The sequence below is a fragment of the Cetorhinus maximus genome, chromosome 14 (assembly GCF_964194155.1).
Source record: "Cetorhinus maximus chromosome 14, sCetMax3.hap1.1, whole genome shotgun sequence".
Taxonomy (NCBI): Eukaryota; Metazoa; Chordata; class Chondrichthyes; order Lamniformes; family Cetorhinidae; genus Cetorhinus; species Cetorhinus maximus.
Genome location: NC_135892.1, coordinates 50,967,153 through 50,987,982, shown reverse-complemented (window position 1 = coordinate 50,987,982; position 20,830 = coordinate 50,967,153). Strand labels below are relative to the sequence as shown.

The 20,830-nt window shown below is 41.4% G+C and overlaps 1 protein-coding gene across 4 annotated transcripts in view; it reads right to left on the bottom strand.

Moving 5' to 3' along the window:
- Positions 1-20,830, bottom strand: part of bcl11aa (BCL11 transcription factor A a) — a 213,038-nt gene that overhangs the window by 50,794 nt on the left and 141,414 nt on the right. Inside the window, exon 4 of one of the 4 annotated variants that reach the window (XR_013578680.1) lies at positions 12,622-12,813. The exons of the other annotated variants lie outside the window; for them this stretch is intronic. The gene's annotated coding sequence lies outside the window, so the exon portion shown is untranslated. The remainder of the gene's footprint in view (positions 1-12,621; positions 12,814-20,830) is intronic. 4 annotated transcript variants of the gene reach the window in all.

Sequence of the window (20,830 nt, the reverse complement as noted above, 5' to 3'; positions counted from 1 at the left end):
ATGGGGATTGGGTGAAATGCCATTAGAAATAGTGGTAAGCGTCATAAGAATATTTAAATGATCAACATCATAATGATTCCCATGCCAATTTCCAGCCTTTACACCAATGAGCGCCAGATCAAAATGACAGCCATACATAACAGGCATTGTGTTGTACAGCTCAAAGGATTTAGTAAAAAGATATAGTCAACAAACCTAAGGCTATTTCTATACCACTTAGCTTCATTTTTAAAATTATTTTTCTGCTTCCACTTTTATAATTCCTCTGCAGCTTCCTTTTACCTTTCAGCTTCATTAGAGGTACTAATGGGTCTTACAATGAGAATTCCCTCATGTCAGATTTTTGAAGCAAGAAGAAAATCAAAGGGATGCCAGGGCCATCTTCACCCACACATCTATATCTATTGACAGAGGGGGACAGACTTTGTTTTGTGCTCCATGCTGATTCCCAAGGGCACCAGAGGAAATAATGGCACAGGTACAATATGTGAATGTCTGACTAACTGCAATTCTGGACTTGACAGAAGCACCCTAATCAGTATGTATTCAGTGCCAGTACAGTACATGAAAGACCTGGACAACATTCAGGCTTGGGCTGATAAATAGCAAGTAACATTCATGACGCAAAGATGCCAGGCAATGACCATCTCCAACAAGAGAGAATCTAACCATTTCCCCCTTGAGATTCAATGGCATTACCATCGCTGAATTCCCCCACTATCAATATCCTGGGGATTACCATTGACCAGAAACTGAACTGGACCAACCACGTAGATACTTTGGCTACAAGAGCAGGTCAGAAGCTAGGAATCCTGTAGCGAATAACTCACCTCTTGACTCACCAAAGCTTGTCCACCATCTACAAGGCACAAGTCAGGTGTGTGAGGAATATTCCCCACTTGCCTGGATGAGTGCAGCTCCAATTACACTCAAGAAGCTCGGCACCATCCAGGACAAAGCAGCCCGCTTGATTGGCAGCCCATCCACCACTTTAAAACATTCACTCCCTCCACCAGCAACGCACTGTGGCAGCAGTGTGTATAATATACAAGTTGCACTGCAGCAACTCACTATGGTTCCTTCAACAGTACCTTCCAAACCCTCGAACCCTTCCAAACCTAGAAGGACAAGGATAGCAGATGCATGGGAAAACCACCACCTGCAAGTTTCCCTCCAAGCCACACACCATCCTGACTTGGAACTATATCGTCATTTCTTCACTGTCGTTGGGTCAAAATCCTGGAATTCCCTTCCTAACAGCACTGTGGGTATACTTACACCACATGAACTGCAGCGGTTCAAGGCGGCAGTTCTCCCCCACCTTCTCAAGGGCAATTAGGAATGGGCAACTAATGCTAGCCTAGCCAGCAATGCCCACATCCTGTGAAAAGAATAAATAAGTAAAAAAAACACATGTCTAGGTGATCACCACTTACAATATCCTGATTGGCTGTGTCCATCAACACAGCTTGCAACTATATGTGCAGGTATTGTCACACCTATCTGGGAATGAACATGGATGGCTGACTTCATAGAATCCAGGTTTGCAGAGTTGTGACATCTAATCTAAAGTCACAAGCTACTAGCATACACCATCAGGCTGGCTCAAACAGTGTCAGTATCTCTCGGCTGTAGACTCATGCCTAGACATGCCACATCAATAATCTGGAGATGAGATTGTCGAGTGGTGAATAGGAGCTACTTTCCTTACAACTACCTCCATTTTAGTAACCACAAAAAAGGTGGTTGGGTGCTGAGCTACTCTTGTCTGGAAACTCACATCTGCGGACCAGATTTTCATTCCCTTCACCTTTGACACTCACTTCTTTGCACTCTCTCCCTTTAGGCTGGGAAAAGATTGGCAATTGATGCAGAGGCTTTCTGAGCTTTGCCAAGATATTTCTGTCCTCACCATTAGTGCGCTCTTTGAACGCATCCAAATCTGAACCTGTAGCTGTAAATAATTATGCAAATATCTTTCACCCAAAGATTTGACTGCTATCAGCACATTGTCATCCTGGTGAGAATTAAAAGATGACCTGCACTTACATAGCACCATGTTATTACCTCAGGATGTTTCAAAGTGCTTTACTGCTAATGAAGTGCTTTTCAAGTGTAGTCACTGTTGTAATGTAGGAAACACAGCAGCCAGTTTGCACACTGCAAGCTCCTACAAGCAGCAATGTGATAATTATAATGATCAGATAATCTGTTGTTGTGATATTGATTAAAGGATAAATATTAGCTAGGTCACCAGGGATAACTCCCCTGCTCTTCTTCAAAGTAAATGCCTTTTAGATCCGCCTGAATGGGCAGATAAGGCCTAGGTTTAACGTTGCATCAAAGGACAGCATCTCTGACAGTGCAGCAGTCCCTCAGTACTGCACTGGAATGTAATCTCTGAAGTGGGACTTGAAGCTACAATCTTCTAACTCAGAGGCAAGAGTGTTACCAACTGAACCATGACTAATACTTATTTATATCAGTTCTTAAACAATTATAACTGACTTACACTAGTACATGAAAACCAGCCATCTTTTTTTTAATGCACTGGCAAATATCAATTATAGAAATACACGTTGGATGAATTCTGGATGTCCTGAATAAGTCATTCATACTTTCCTGTAAAGAGCTGAGAAGATTAATGCAAATTGAATAAGTTGATTTGCTGGCAAAAGTGCAGACAGAGAGTGTTCAAAAAGGTGCACCAGAAGAAGAATTGTCCATAAATTTAAGGATCCTGCAGGGTAAAGTGGTTGGCCGCCTATCTCCCATAGAAAGATGGGCAGCAGTAACAATTTGTGAATGCATTTAAAATAATGTTGAAATCTTAAATATGGCAATTTTGTATTTATTTTATGAAACAATAGTGATGAACTGTTTCATTAAATTCAAACTTTGGACATGTCATTCTATATTAAATCAACACTCATTTCAGCAAAACTAAGCTCTCATAGATAGGAGGTATGAAAGAACTGGCTCCTAATTATCAAAGTTCCAAAACTATTCAATAGGCTATCCTAGGTTATTGGCTCTGATGATGGAAGCAGCCCTAACAAATGTTACCTGGACTTGGAAATGTCCGTGTTCACGCTGGAAAATGTCGATTTAATTTCAGACCCAATGGTTTTGAGTGTAGATGGGCTACTGGATTAGCAGCATGGACAGTATAATGTTTTCCATCTTTTTTCAGGTGCAGACTGATTGATATATACCTGCAAACAAGATTAATGTTCCAACAGTTTCTTTAACAAATACAAGTGAAGACAAGTCACAGATATTTGGGATTTAAAACTCCCAAAGAAGAGTAGCTCTTAGCCAAAAGCAACAGGACGGATTAGTCAAAGATCATCTTTGGAGAGTTATGGTCTGAAACTCAAAATGTCAAGACTCAATAGAAAGTTAGCTTGGGACAGACAGAATGAAAGCAAGGCCAATCACCAAACTCCATAATGATCCACCCACATGATCTGTTAATGACTGTTGCAAATGTCCTGTTTGGAAAGTAAATCCCTTCAATTAAGACAAGCAGTCAGAGCAGGTCACCCACAATCAGAGAAGTGAGAAGGTACGGAACAGAACATGACCATACAAGAACATGGTCTCCAGGGAGACCATTGGCAATAATATATTTTTAATGATAATGAGGCCCCATTAAGGAATCCTGTGAAAATCATGGATCCTAGTGCCATACCCAAAGATCATTACTGTCCCCACAGTAAAGAGTGACTTTCCACCTTGTTGAATAGATCATTCAATTCCACCTTGCCCAGAAAGTTGTTCCTAAGGATATTCAGCTGCATATTTTTCAAGGAATCCATTCTGCACAGACAGGGTTAGATTGGAACAGAGCAATTATCTCCTATCTCTAAAGAAGAGAAATGCTCCATTTCATCATAGGATAAACAAACCGAACTTCATTCAGGCCTGAAACAAATTATGCTGACAACAAAAGAGTATTTTCAAATCCTCGCCATACAGAATCTAAATTGCTGACACCCCAGATAGAAAACAGAGGACACAGAAGTAAATAATTCAGTGGGATGAATTTTCAACATATCACATGGATATTGCAGATCGGCCGCCTGTTTTCAAAACCTTCTGACTGGACTGAAAACATCCATTTCAGTAAAAGAGTGGACTTACCCTTCTTGACCTTGATATTGGTGCAGGGGATCAATGGTGTAAGTCACTTTCCAACATTATTTTGTCAAAGTCTCCTGTTATCTCTAGACTGAGAAGACTGGAAACTTGATAAAGAGGTAGAAGTGAAGTAAACAATTTGATGGCCTCTTTTTGGTTGTACAGAGGTTTTGCATCTTTAGAATATGGTAAATTGATAGTATATTCACAAGAAAAATCTCCTGCATTCAGGGCAATCTTTTTTGAAGTTTTGTGCCTTTAGCAAATCAGTGAATTTTCAGCTGTTTCAGCAGTAAGCTATACATGCCTGACCCACAATAAATAGAACTCTGCAGTAAGCTAGAATTAGAATCTTAGTACTCGTGCAAAGAGTAGGTTAAAAGTCTACTTGGATGCTGGTCAACTGACTAGTTTTAACAGATTAGAGGGGTCCAACTCATATGCATCAATTTCTACTGACCTATGTATTTTATCAATTCAATTCCATGAAGTTTGGAATCATCTAAGAAAGATAAGGAATGGTACAAGGGCATTCACCTTTAGTGCAGCAATTCACACACTGACTGACTTATCCTGGCACTTTGGAATATTAAATATATAAGCTGGTATCAAAACACCTGAAAATTTTTGCTATATGAGCATAAAACAAAACAATGTATATATCGAATTAAAAGATGGATTAACTATTTATGTTTCCTAAATTTTCTTTCTAGCATGTGAGGCAATGTGTCATCCAGCCCTTAAAATACCTCATATAGCACAATATGTCAGAAGCCATTCACCTTAGAGAGAAGAGGTCTGATTGTTTCTGAAAAATAAATACAGTTCAGTTCACAATGTTATTTTGGTTCTTATTTCTAAGAAAGCGTACTATGGACAAACAGATATCTGAATTGATTTAGGCAATAAAGTGCCCAAGGACTGACTGTGCATGGTAATAAAAGTTAATTGCTATGCATACTTTTTTTTATCTAGGACCTAATATTGTTCATCATACCTGGAAGTTATGTCTCCATTAATAAGGTGGTGAAGGTGGGGAATACGATGTGCCATGGTCATTAAAGTTAATGTTGTTGGGTGGCAATGCTAACATGTTTTTGAAACTAATATTTTTCTATCTTTAACTTTCTACAGAATTAAAATTTTTACCAATGATGAAGTGAGTAGTTCCTTAATACAAACCAATGGCTGGATTTTTAGATCACACCGGGGTGGAAATAAAGGCCAGTTTCCCATCATTGTTCCCACTGCTGGCGAGCTTCACCAGGGAGGGGGAAGGCTGGCCCGGAAACCAAGGAAGCTGGTTAAAGGGCTCATTGAGCGCTCGTAGGAGGCCTGCTTGGATTTTGGTGGAAATGCATAGATTGCACAATGGGTGTGAGGCAGACCAGGTGCATAAAGGTGGCAACATAGTGGGGAACTAGTCATGGCCACCCCAAGGGATTAGGTGGGCTCCTAAAAGAGAAACAGCTGAGAGGGGCACTCAGCCATTGGCACACAGATTCCATCAGCTGTGCATGTCGGTCACGTGCTTGGGCAGTGCAGGGAGGGGTCATCACCTTTCTGGCATCACAAGAGCATATGAAGAGGGAGCAAGGCTTCCGGACACAATTGGGATGCCACCAGAGAGCAAGGAAGGTAGCAGCTGGGAGCACAACTCTCAGATTTTGGGTCTGATGGCAATGAAGAGCAACATCCTTTGCAGGAAGGGCAGAACCCGGAGCATGAGGAGGACAGGGAAGAGAGACAAGGGGCAGGAAGGTAACAGAGGCGATACCCTCAGCATAAGATCAATTACTGAAGAGGATGCTACCTGGAGATGACCGAGAGCCAGTGCCACAGTAGACTGCAACTCTCAAGACAGATGATCAGAGAGATTTGTGCTCTCATCATAGAAGACCTCACACCACTGTTCATCATGCCCTGCCAGTAGCCATCAGAGTCACTGTGGGCTTGAACATCTTTGCCTCTGGCTCGTTCCAAAGATCAGCTGTGGATTTTGATGACATCTCAAATGGCTGCACACCACTGCATCTGACTGGTTACTGTCCCTATTTGCAAAAGCTGGACAGTGCATCCAATTCCAGAAAGATGGGGCCTTACAGGAACAGAGGGCAGTAGCGCCTCCATAACTGTATCCCCCAGGCAAATTACATCATTAATTGAACCCATGTGGTCATGAAAGCACCCAGTGAGATTCATCACTGGGTGGAAGGACTTCCACTCCCTGAATGTTTAGCTGGTCTGTGACCACAAGAGCTTTCTCTGTACGGACTTGCTTTCCTGGCAGTTGTCACAACTCCTTCATCCTCCGCCAGTCCAGGCTACCGCAGCTCTTCATTCCATCCCCCCAAACTACGCTATTGGTTCTAGGGGACAAAGGTTATCCCTCGAAGAGAAGGCTACTCGCCCTTTACGAGACTCTGAGACAGAGTAACGGAGGTGCTACAACCAGACCCATCTGCTCATAGGCACCATCACTGTGCAGGCCATCCAGCTTCTGAAGATGCATTTCTGGTGCTTGGACCAGTCAAATGGTGGCCTGCAGTACACTCCTGCAAGGATCTTAAGCATTATGGTTGTCTGCTGTGCTATCCTTAACATGGCCCTCCAGAGAGACATGGCCTTGAAGAACATGAAGTACTGGAAGGACACAGCTCATAGGAGGAAGATGAGCAGCAGGATGTGAAAGAGGGGGAAAAGAAAGATGCAGAACATAGAGATGCCCTGGCTGCACAGGGAGGTGGTTGAACATGGCACAGGACTCGAGGGTCTCATACAGACACCATTAATGTCAGGGATCATCTGATCCAGGCATAATTCAGCTGAGTCCCGCTAACCCAGGAGGGTGACATGGCCTGTAATTCACTTTGTACTGCGTTTGAAGATGCAGCCTGGAATAGATCCACTCTTTCTGCCAATGGCGGATGCACATCCGTCCAGAGGTTTTACTGTCCCATGCAAGGACCCTTGCTTCCCTTCAACACATCATCCCTTTTTTCATGTCTCGCCATTAATAAATGGAAGCTCACATATCTTCCATCATTTGTCAACATTTACATGGTGTTCAAAAAGAGAACAAGTGCCCAGTTACATGTGAAATAAATCCCAGTGACCCACTCAGTGCTCAGTCCAATGTGGTGGCCTCCACTCCCGGCGACGTCTATGCGCTGCTCCCCTTGTAGCCTCAAATGAATTGGAAGCAGCCTGCTTTTGTGTCTCTGCTTGCGGTTGATACGCATGTGGTCATCCTCATTGTGGAGGTGTCACTGGGGTCACCTCCAGAAGCTGCTGCACCCTGTCGATGCAAAGGCAGCCTCTGTCACTGGGCCCTGCTGCATAGATTGTACCTAAATCAGGAGGGGTCAAGGAGGCTGATGCTGATGCTGGTGCCTCATGAGGGAAGGTTCCCTCATCCTCCTCAATGACTGCCTCAGCCCTTAGATTGATGTTCTGTATGACCGGAGGGGACCACCAGCTGGGGCACAACTGGCATCATTTCCAAACATTTCAGTGTCACCAGCACCAGTGACTAGCCCATGCTACAGAGTCTAGCAGGCATCCTGCGAATGTCAGTGCACAGTTCCTGCACCTGCTCCCAGTGCTGTGACACATCTCCCTCTGTGAGGTTGGTCACTCTCTCAATGGAGGAGCTCATGTGCTCAAAGTCTGTTCACCATCTACAAGGTACAAGTCAGGAGTGTGATGGATACTCTCCACTTGCCGAGATGAGTGCAGCTCCAACAATACTCAAGAAGTTCAATACCATCCAGGACAAAGCAGCCCGCTTGATTGGCACTACATCCACATTTACTTTCTCCACCACCGACAAACAATGGCAGCAGTGTGTACCATCTACAAGATGCACTGCAGAAACTCACCAAGGCTCCTTAGGCAGCACCGTCCAAATCCACGACCACTACCATCTAGAAGGACAAGGGCAGCAGATACATGGGAACACCACCACTTAGAAGTTCCTTTCCAAGTCACTCACCATCCTGACTTGGAAATATGTCGCCATTCCTTCGCTGTCGCTGGGTCAAAATCCTGGAACTCCCTTCCTAACAGCACTGTGGGTGCACCTACACTACAGGGACTGCAGTGATTCAAGGAGGCAGCTCACCACCACCTTCTCAAGGGCAATTAGGATGGGCAATAAATGCTGACCTAGCCAGCGATGCACACATCCCATAAATGAATTTTTTAAAAAGCCCTTGGGCATGCTGGCTCACATGAGCGGAATGGACTCCATTCGCAGCCCATGACCCTGCACCACCTCAGGGAACTACAACATGTAGGAAGACATCTGTTGCTGCTGGTCTAAGTAGAGCCTCCTTTCTTGTGACTCCCCAGACCCTGCATCTGAGCCCAGCTGAACAGGGCTGTATTTGTCCTCTATCCTCCAAGGGGACTGTGCACAGCAGCTTCTGACTCTGTAATTCCTCTTGCTCACTTGTGACATGTTCATTACTCAGTGCCACCCTATCTATCCGCCCATGGGAACCCACTGAGCTGACTGTATTGAGGGTGCATTTGTAAGAAGTGGTAGTGCTTGATCTGATGTTTCTGATGCCAGCTCGAGTCCCAGTGCAGACACAGGAATCTGGCCTTCCCCTGTAACTTCTGCATCTGTGGGAAGCACAAGATGAGAATTAGCCAGGGAGGTCAGAAGCTTCTGCAGTTCCAAGGCTTCCCACTGCAGCTGAGCCTTTGGCATGCTATCGGATGGGCTGGAGCGGAATACACCCCTTCATCCACACCTTGTAGTTTCTATTCACTCTTTTCGCCAAAGATGCTCATCTTGCCTGCCCTGACTTGCTCATGGTCAGCCTGGGGATCTCCATTGCTGTCTCTTCCAATGGCATTGACTATGTGAAGGATGGGATCCCTCCTCCACTCTAGGCCCTTTGGTGGGCATTATGTGCCCTTTTCTGCTGCAAGGAGAGAGAGAGAGAGAGAGAGACTAATTTACATAAGAAACAGTGGGCAGAATTTTACGTCCCGTGGATTGGCGCACGCCCGACCCAAACGTATGTGAAATAGCGCGAGATGATGTTGGGTAAGCGTCCCGACATCATCACGCACTTGCGATATTTCACTTGGTGGGCGCGCGCGGCTGTTGGAAGCGCGCCCGCCAACAACTAAGTGGGCAATTAAGCTCATTAACGATGCAATTAACAGCAATTTTACGTGGCCCATCCACATTTACAGTTGGCGGATGGGTCATTCTCCCAGGCGGCATTCACATTGTTGCTCAAACCTTGATCCAGGGCGGGATGAAATCTCCGTGGGGGAATAAAATAAAGAGATATCTGGGAACTGTTTTTTATGAGGTATGCTTTCAGATGCTTGATTGTGCAGCATGGACGTACTTTGCAGCATTTTTGTTGTTTCCTTTACTCTGTGGAGGTCTGCAGCTCCCTGGGGCAGCTGTCTGCCTTCAGGGAGCTCACTAGACTCACTCACACCCTCAGTTAGACACTCGTCCTCTTCCCATCCCCACCCCAGCAGCGCTGAGCATTTCTCAGCACCCGTTTCCAGCCAGCCAGCCTGAAATCATGGTCGGGGGCCAATCACAGCTGGAGGCCCATTTCCCGTCCACTCACGCGTGCCCAATGAACGAAAAATTCAGGCCAGTATGTTTCATTGCTGGCAGGTCCTCAACAGCATTGGGCTCTGAGCCATACTGAGGGGTCAGTAAGTTTGCAGGGCATACATTTCTCCCATGCTCCGGAGCAGCATGCACCCCTAGGCTCCTTAGCTGGAGTGTCTGCTAGAGGTTGAATACCCAGAGACTTGTCTTGAGAGTTTGGCGTTGCACTCACCTTGCCAGACTAAGGTCATTGAACCTTTTCCTGACCACAGTGTCCGCTCATGTTCTCAGTCACCTCTATCCAGACCTGCTTGGTTTGGGAGGGTGGCCCTCTCCCTCATTGCCCCATGGAGGACTTCCAGGTCTGCATCTGCGAAGCAAGGGGAAGCCGTACCCCTGGTTCCAGCCCTCTGTCTTTCCTGCTCCATGTCTGGCACTGCAACTTAACAAGTAAAACAGCAGCCACAGTAATGTTTGCTGTGGTCTATTTAAATCGGGCCATTACTCACTTGGTCCAGATTCTATTCTTATCCCCAAGGCTGTTAATTGGTCGTCCAACCTGCCTTCCAGCTAATTAACAGGCCATCCTCATGAATATCAGGGCCTGTGAATGCTGCCCAGTCCCCCAACCTGCCCTGGGATCATTGGGACCCAGAAACAGACCTACCATTTGCTTCCTAACCCCAATAGGAAAATCAGGCTCCGTGTCTGCATTTTGAAATAGGAGTTTACAGAGTAACATGGGAAGCTAGAATTGAATCTCTAACCCTGATATACAAGGAAATTTACAGAGATAGACTTCTAACCCTTGAGGTAACCCATCGGTTGTCATTTGTAATTTCCTGGCTTAGAACTTGATCCAATCTAATTTGTAACATGGAGATCCCATTATTTCCTATCTAGAAAGAAGTATTTTGAGTTTTGACCTTTAAAAAAAGCATTAGTGGAGCGGATACAAAACTGAAATATTTATCTCAATGAGGTCCTTGTAAATAATTCACTCTCTTCTGGTACAATAAATATGGTAGATCTGTATATGAAACAACATTTTTCCCATCAACCATACTCTTTCCAATAAAACATGTACAATTTGCACTTCCTAGCCCCAGTTTATCTGAATAAGCAACTTTCACCACAATTAGAACACATTTGCTGTATCGTATCCACGCAATTCTTCTTTATGATTTTCTGTGATACTGTATACACAATTCATCATATAAGTTGGGGATGTCTATTAAAATTCCTCAAATTACTAAAATTATTCATTATGCTCTCAACTCCCTGTTTGTTAATGTGATGGGTGAGTCTATTAGAAGAGGTTACAGGACCTTCCCACCAAAAACCCAACCTCCCACCCCCACCAAATGTTTCAGTGGATAAATACAGAATGTGGTGCGGTACTCAGGCATAGGGGCCTGGAAGGTCCCAGGTCCAACCATTGCTCTTTATTGAAATAGCTGATCTCAGCTGGGATGGAAGTGGGATGCAATGATTGGTCTTGGCACAGCAGGCTCGGAAGTAGGTGAGAAATTCACCCTGATTTCCATTCCTGGTTGCTATCCAGTGATCCTGACTGAACTGGTGGCATAAGTAATGGTTGGATGAGGACAGGATCAAGCTGAGCTATGACGTTCCCCACAGACAAACAGTCTACCAACACTCAATGTCTAGGCTCACACATGAGGAATGGCTACATAGATAATGCACTGTAGAGTTGGTAGTACTCATGGATCTGTATCTCAGTTTGGGTCACTGCTTTCAGGGAATGAGAGGTAAGGAGGGAAAAATTGAAAGAAAGAAAAAAAGAGGTTAAAAAGAGTTTTACACTGTTTTCAGGTAAATGTTAATCAAGTTTAAAAAATCAATACATACTAAAGACAGCAAAGAAAGAAATAATAGAACTACAAGGGAACAAAAACATCAATTGCATTGGATCAAGATTTTGGACTAAAATGGCAGTTATAAAAATTAGTAACAGTAATAGCAATCACAAACATTTTTAAAATCTCAACCTTCTACCCAGCCCTACCTTTAACGGTTTTGACACTTTTAACGTATAGAGTACCCAGGATAGGCCAGCAGCATTCATTACCGAACCCAATCTGCTTCGGAACAAATGAGACTGTATTGGGCCACTAAGCCCTGAATTTACATGTCATTTAAACACTTTATAAAAACGTAACTTTGTTGAGTCTCACACCACAGCAGCAAAATTTCACCATATTCAAGCTTAAATAAATATTAAACAAATATGCAAAATGCAAATCTTACACAATTGTCATGCTACAATTTCTTTATGATGGAAAATCCACTCCTTGGAAGAGCATGTGCATAATGAAAGCCGTATTTACAACTTGTAGCCATGCCATTCTCCAGTGCAGTATTAATACTTTGAGTGCGTTTAAGTAAAAGAAGCACAGTATTGTATATCAAACAACATTCTAAAAAGCTATTTGGAAAATTCTGTTGAGTAAAGGTTCGTTGTCCAAAGTTCCCCAATTATACCTAGGTCAAATAAGCAGCAGAATCAGTGTTTTCTATATGGATAGGTTGAAAATGTGTTTTCTATGTCTGGGTTGCAATAAAATTTACAAAATTTTGTTCACTTTTCTAATTAAATGCTCACAATGCAGGGACTTTTCTTCAGTGCTCTGTTTATTGAACTTGTCAACCCATTTCTAAAAAGACACGATTTTACTACACAATACACAAATAAAACCTCCCTCAAATTGACCACAAATCAGGAAAGAAAAATTAGTTTAAAAATATTAAAAATAATTGACATAATTTGACACTGGCTTAAAATTAAATATTTTAAAATATGTTGTTTTGAAATTACCTATAAACTCATGCGCTGTTAACTGATGAATTCCACATCATTTTACCTGGTTACAACGTCTTTACAAGGATTACTCTCTTTTTGCTGCATGAGATTATTCAACGTAATGGTGAGGAAGGTTGAAATGATGCAATTGTGGTGGTGCAACTGGCAGGTGCTCCATTATACAATACTACAGGAGGTAGAACATGATTTTCCAATTTTGACTGTGTAGCCAAGAGTTGCACCCAATTGAGTCCTAGGAGTTGTTCCAAAAGAAAAAAGAAAGCACAGACAACAACCATCAATTGGCCAATTGCTCAACCTCTTAATAAGTCCACTAAAGAACAGCCCTGATATAGATCAGATCTGATATAGAGGTCAGCTGTCTGTCAGTTTTGACGGGAATGGTGGATGGCCTTGAAAGACTTAAAGAGAGGAGACCAAGCCCAAAAAAAAAATAAATTAGAAAATTCACGTAAACAAGTTGATGAATTAATATGCTAAAATGGATTATTTAACCTGCTCTGATAAAATAGGTGATCACGATTTTGATTTGGTCCTTTTACTACTCGTAAAGGAAAAAAGAATCATAATTAGCATATCTAGTATGTCTTTTGCCACCAAATGTGCAACATTGGTGCAGTAAAATGTCTGTGTGCCACATTCTTTGCAGCACTAAGTTTTCTGCATATTGCCAAGATGCAGTGAAATATAATTAAGCGAAGGTTAAATAATTAACACAATAAAGATTTATTTCGAGTTGAAGTTAAAAACAGATCATTTCCATTTTATTATTTATGACGTATCCAAATAAAGGCTTCATTAATTACTAATGAAAAGTTGAATGAGAACAAATGTTATTAAAGGAAGATTTCAGGCTTCAAACAGCATTTATTTAATCCACAGATCACCCTCCAGTACCTACTTCTCAGCAGTAAATTCATTTTCATCGTTTTATTTGCATAGCGAAAACAAGTTTTAGACTGAGCATCCTCCATTTATTGCACAGCAGTCATTAACTGCTTTGAAGAGATTAATAGAATTTGTCACCATGCAGTTGAAATATCTGACTTTACTAATTCTAGCAAGAAAGGAGATAGGAAAAGAGTTATTCCACTTTTCTTTTCGAGAAAATTAAGGGAGGTTCTACCCCTAGATGAAGAAGTCAGGATGTTAACAAAGGCTGCCTGAAGTATCAGGGATTCAGAAACACCATCAAAAGAAAAGCTTTTCATGGGACACAAGAGCAGGAGCAGGCCATTCATCCCCTCAAGCTTCTTCTGTCATTTAGTTAGATCATAGCTAATCTGTATCTTAACATTTATACAATTTAGTTCCATATCCCTTAATATCCAAGAGTAAAACAAAATGTAAATCCGTTTTGAAATTTTCAACTGACGAAGCCTCAATAGTGTTTTTGGGGGGGATGAGTGTTTCAGATTTCCACTACTCGTTGCGCAACATATCCTCTGAATGGCTGAGTTTTAATTTTAAGATTATGCAACATTATTCTGGAGTCCCCACCAGAGGAAATAGTTCCTCTCCATCTACCCTATCAACTTTAATCACCTTAAACACCTCAATTGGATCATCCATAATCTTCTATACTCAAAGGAATACAAGCCTAGTCTATGCAATCTGTCCTCATAATTTAACTCTTTTAGCCCAGTATCATTCTGGTGAAAACAGTGCTGCAGAGAAACTGTGAAAAAAAGATAACATAAACCATCTTTCCCATACTCTGATGACACTCATACTGGTAGTAAGGTTAATAAGCAAAATATAACTTTTCTTTTAAAAGGATAGAAAAATAGGTGAATAGTAACATTTACAAATACTTTTAAAATTGCATGAAAGGGATATTTGCTTCATTACATCTCTCCAAAATGTCTTAAAGCCCTCCAAAAGTGACCACAAAGCTGTTTGATTGCTGTAAAAATCCAACTGATTTTCTAATGTCCTTTAGCAACAACTTGCATTTATATAGTGCCTCTAATGTAGTAAAACTTCACAGAGGTGTTACCAAATAAAATTCAACATTGAGCCATATACAGAAGATATTGGGACAAAAGCTTGGTCAAAGAGGTACATTTTAGGGATTGTCTTAAGGAAGGAGAGAGAGATGGAGATATTTAAGAAGGGAATGCCAGAGTTTGGGGCCTAGGCAGCAGAAAACACAGACGTAGTGCAAGTTAGGACATGGGCAGCTTTGGGAAGGAAACCTGGCAACCTTAGCTAGTCTGGCCTAAATACGACTTCAATGCCACAACAATGTGGTTGGCTCTTAAAGGATGAGCAAGGGAAATTATGGATGGATAATAAATACTAGCTTTTGCTAGTTACATCCACATTCTGAGAGTAACTTTTTTTAGAACATATTTAATTAAATTGAAGTGCAGTAATTGTTATTTGTATAGACAAGGTAGCCATTTTCCATGTAACAGGATTCCACAAAAAGCAATGAGATGGCATGATGAGTTAATCTGTTTTTGATTTTATTGGTTGAGAGAGGAATGTTCCTCAGGACACTAACAGAACTTCATGCTCGTCTTCAAATTCATTATACCCAGATTGCTAGTTAAAATTTAGTCAATAAAAAAAGTGAAGCTGAAATTTATATTTTGAAAAGCAAATCATTTCTGAGCATAAACTGTGTAGATTTACCTCAGTATTGTGTCTGCAGACCCTCATTTCCCTCTCATAAAATACATATTTCATGCTTTTTTGCTCTCCCCCTTTCTTTCATGTCTTGCACATTAGTTATGGGCCCCTATTATATTTCAGGTCAAATCCACACTTCTCTATGAACATCTGTCAAATTGCAGTATAGAAACTTAAACAATGCATGAGACAGAACTTTACATTCCCCGGCCATCAGGTTTGTAGGTGGGGAGAGCCTGTAAAGTTTCTCGGCTGGCCTCCCTACCGGGCTAACGCCTGCCCCAAGCTCTCTACAATTTTATGGTGGAATGGGCAATGCCCAGGCTAGCCTGCCTACCGTTTCCCAAATTGAGACACTTAAATGGCCAATTAATGACAACTTAAGGGCCGTTTCCCACACAGCCTCAATTTTCAGGCTGGCGGGAAGAGTTTAGGTGCAGGAGGGAAGCCCAGAACGTGACTCTGCCAGGCCTCGGGGGGGGGGGGGGGGGGGGGGCGCGAAGAGAGGGGGTGGGGTGGGGTGGTGCCTCCATCAACAGCCTCTTTTCAATTTTGAAGCCCCGGCTGCAAAGTCTGGCCCCTGCACGTGCTCCCTCCCCGTTGGCCCCTCCACCAACACACCAGCTTCCCCCCGGGCCTCAACTGCACCACCCCCTCCCCCTGAGACCCCCACACCTACCTGGTTCTGGGGTCCCAAGACTTGAACTCTGGGGACTGCTTGCAGTCCCAGTCCTGTCCACTGCAGCTTCTGGCATTGCTAGGACTAGAGAGCCGCTGGTCAATCAGATTGGCTGGCAACTCTCTGAGGCGGAACTTCCTCCCAACTAGGAAGTCCAGCCTACAGCTATTTAACACTCCTTGGAGCAGTAAATGGCTGTGGGGTAGCCAGTATCAGTGGCGATGCACTTAGCCACCTACTCTGAGTGGTGGGAATGGAAACCCCACCATCCTAAAAATCTTGGCCATGGATACTTTAAAAAGATTCCAGTCCAGATAAAATGTCAAAGATATTTATCTAAACTGGCTTCCCTAATACAGACCATAGAATTTGTCCTAAAATTAATATCCATAAAGCAGGCCCAAGATGCCCAAAACGTAACCAAACGATCACACAATCTAATACCGATAGCTTTGCATCTGTTTGGCAGTTTTCAAAAGCTGGCAGTTACATAAAGGTGGAATTGGGTTTGTTAAACTGCTCCAGTTAAAAAGTATCTCGATAGCAGCTTAATCAGAGCAAGTGTAGCCTTACGCTTTAAAGCAAGTTGCTGCGACATCTGCAGCTTCTATACCTGGGAACATGGGCTTTTATGTCCCTTGTGAGTCAATAGCGCACAGCATTGCAGGTGTGGCTCCCGGGCTTCCTCCTGTCTCCTTTTACAAAGCAAAAAAAAATGTCTGTTGCTTTATAAATGTATAGATGAATTCAAATGTGACATTGCAGTTTTAACAATTCAAGTAACATGTAGTAAAAAATATATATATATCCCAAATTTATGAGAACATGGGGTCACACTTATATATAGTTTTACAATGGTGCCTAACATGTTATGCTTGTCACATAAATCTGCTCATGAAATTCACATAAACGCACAAAGGCCTCACAGGTTCACGATTTTATAATGCAATTAATGTGTAACAGTTCGGGAAAGCCACTGTTTCCTTTTGCCACTTTGCTTGCAGTATTTAGGCTACAAGGTGCATGCACCAATGATTTGTTTGAAATATGATTGTTGGTGTATGAAGAGATGCCAACAGAAACACGCCCGCAGGCACACTAAGGTTTAAAGCTGCAGTGTCCTCCATTTGGCAGGACTAAATCTTGAGCAATTGTACTGATGATAAGTCAAAAAAAATTATAAAATTTATTAAACAAATTAAACTTTTTTTTATATTAAAGAAAAATTCAGTGAATGCTGGACATTTGAAATTTACAGAAAATGATGGAAATGCACAGCAAGTCAGTCAGCATTTGGAAAAAAACATGTTTTAGGTATAATTTATGGGTTCTGCTATGTATTTCCAGAATTTGCTGTTTTTATTAACTATTTTTTTAATAAAAGTTAAATTTTTAATGAATATGTTGTAATTTTTTTTCTCTGCTGCTCAAGTGCTGCAATCCTACTACTCAAGCATTTGAGGAAAGTCAGGAAATAGGGGTTTTCTGGATAAGGATAAGTGGGATTTAGACGAAGAGTAATATAATCTGTAAAGCTTCCAAGAATCTTATATTTTCAGTCTAGCATGATTTCTGAATACAAACAGATCTAATATTTTTGACATAATGATTTTAAACACAAGTAGGAAAATTATTACAAAAAAGTAAATTGCATTTCTGTTTCATAAACGATTCGGGGTAGGGTCTAAATAGTCTTCCTTAGGGATACTTCAGAGGTTTCTACCTTTTTACAAGAGCACAGTGAGCAATTATCTACTCACTCCTCTTCTCAAAAAGTGGAACAGGTACAACAAAAGGAAGTGTGCACCAGCATTAATCTCTCTTTTTTGAACCCATTTGAAAAGACAGAAATGAATGGTACCCTAGTTATTGTACAACATGGAAAGATTAATCTATACCTGGTCTGCATGTCAAAACTCTGTACAAACCAGATGCTGAAAATATTTAGTTATTGCAGCAAAAACATAATTAACACTAAAGAAAATAAAATTGTAAGCTAAAAGCTACCGTTGCAGTAGTACCAGGTAAGTTTTCTTAAAATTATTTTAACCCAACAACGTGTCTGTCATAATAGTGGACAAAGGAAAGTCATACAAACATCTTAATTACACGTTTGCTAATATTCCCAAAAGTAATTTCTCACTTGGATTTGTTAAGTGTATTCAAATCTAGCAAAATCTTCAGCTTTCATTTTGAACTTCAATGCAACAAAATATTTTTACTAATATAAACATTGTCAGATTTTCAGGCTCCCTGATGAGTCAGTTGGGAAAGACATTGGGAGGTGAATCTCGTCTTTGCCAGTGGCACAAAACAGGCTTGTAGCAAATCAACAACCTGCTTTACACCAAGTCTGGTTTTCTGTTCCATTGGAAATCAATAGACAAATCAGATATGGTGCAAATGAGCTGCTGATTTGTTAGGAACCCATTTTATGCTACGTCCAATTTCCTCCCCCCATTATATAGCTGAGCCATATAAACTGGAAGATCGCAAGTAAGATTCTCAGTCTGTGTCTGGTTAGCAGATCTCAACCAGAGTAGCAGTAGAATGTTAGAATTGGTCACAGCTCACAGGTTAGAAAGGGAAAGCAAACCAGGATCCCAGCTCCTGATTCTCATCCAGTGACTCGTGTGGGAAATGTAACTGAGTGGGCATTGGATGAGGACAGGATCAGGCTTGTTATAATGCCTTCGTTGGCCAATTAGCTGGTGGGCAATCACTGCCTGGTCACTCAAGCAAGAACTTAAGGGATCCTGCAGAACTGTACTCCCTAACAGTAAATGCCTTCAGAAAAGGGGAGAAAATGGCCAAAACATGCAAAATTAAATATTTTAATTTATAATATTGATTAAAAAGAAAAGCATACATGTGGATATTCCTTTCTTCTTGTTACACCCTTGTATGAAAATCCCGAAACTATTAGTAATCTTTAGTTTTCTTATGGTAATATAGTAGCTAGTCCTAACCAAGAATGACATTCTTGGTATTATTTTGCTTACTCGTTGTTGAGTTTGCCTCACTCCTTTTTGTTAGTTTACATACATATTTTGTGGATACTAAATTAAAGAAATGTCTGGCTTTAATAAAATATCAAATTATTTGTCACTTTGAATTTATTTCAACTTTTTGACTTTGTTTCAGGCTTAACAAACCTATGGGTCTAATTTCATTTAGGATCTCTAATCAATCCTGGCACTAAGCAGATAATATCAGTGGCTTTATGGAATATATGATGAATATTATTTAAAATCATGTGGGACTGGGAAGTCAACAGGAGGGGGATGAAAAGCAACAACCCAGCTTGAAATGTTACCCCACTTTGACCTCAATTAAGACCATCTTAAATTGTTTTTTTACTTCTTAATAAAGTAACATATTTAAGTTAATGCACCATATATTGGAATCAAGATCAACAACAATCCACCATTTCAACATCAGTCTCAAACATAATTAAGCTGTTCTCATTTGACCTGGACTACACGACATTCAAGTTGTGGAACTGGGGAAATTTCACAGTAGCACAGTCTCCCCTTCTGGCCTTCAATCCCAGGGGGATAGCCTTTCCTCTCTTCTCTGATCCCCATAGTGCTACAGCCCTTTCCTCTCTCTACAATTCTAACTGATAGCTATGATATCATCCAAACTTACAAAAACAATTTAGATCAGGCTCAGTAATTAAAATGCACTATCCTATGCAATATGGAGCTACACAAACCAGGTGCAATCCACGCTCTGTTTGTTATCCATTAATCCCTGCTGGAAAGATACCTTTTGGCTTCACATCTTATCATCAGTCACTGCATTAAGATAGTTAAAGGAATAAAGCCGAAAAACATGTTTGAACACACACGTGTGTTAAAAGCAGAACTTATGGTGGTTACTAAGGAGTTACAGGATATATTTTAATACCAAGAGGTGACCCCATTGCAACTCACAAGTTATTGCATTTCCCTACACCTGCGTGATATAAAGTAAATACCCACCAATCCTTTGAGTATATGCTATTTATCTGTATCATACCATATCATACCATCTTAGCTCATCAGGGTCTCAACTTTCAAAAAAATGGCCTGGATTTTGCGGTCAGCAGCAAAGTGACAGCCCTTGCCGCTGACCTTGAAGAAAGCTGCCCACAAAGATCTAGTGATCTCTATGGTGTGGATTTGTGGTGCCAAATCAAGGGGATCTCCAGGTGTCCAATAACAGTGATGCCATCAAGATGTTCTCAGACAGCAAACCAGGAAGTAAAATGCACTGATTAACCTTCACTTTTGATCAATTCTACAGAGTGAAACAAAGATTGAGACATACATATTAGAAACTGAAATATCAAAAACACTAAGAAAAAATATATTAAAAATCTATGAAATTTTATCATAATAGAAAAACTTTACATTATACAAATATAAAATTAGTTTCCAGGGTCAGAGGGGTTCTTCAGCAGAAGATATGACTTAGTATGGTGTTAAAAACCCAGTTACACCTCATTAACAAGCTAGAACATTTTATGGAGTATTTAACAGCGATATTATAATGTGAAAGGGAAAGTTCTTATCAGTTCAGTGATTTCTAGAAGATTGCTGTCCGTGGGGGCTCCAACAATGTAACCTGTGGAGGTGCAGGGAATCACTGACAGTAACTTCTGGGTTTCCACGTTTAACTGCGCATGTGTGGGCACCAGAACTTGCTGTTAATTTCACAGTTGTAATGACAGCGAATACTGATAGGCTCGCTGACATTATAACCTCAAAATCTGAGCCCATGTCTTATAAGCAGAAGGTGCAACAATGGCTGAGCAAGTAGAGCAGCTATACTCAACAGTTTCCTGTTTCACATCATGTCAGGTCCATATATTTGGAGTTTAGTGATCAATTGATGTGGTGTAATTTAGTTAAACAGGTAGTGCCTGCATTCTCAACTGCTACCTGAC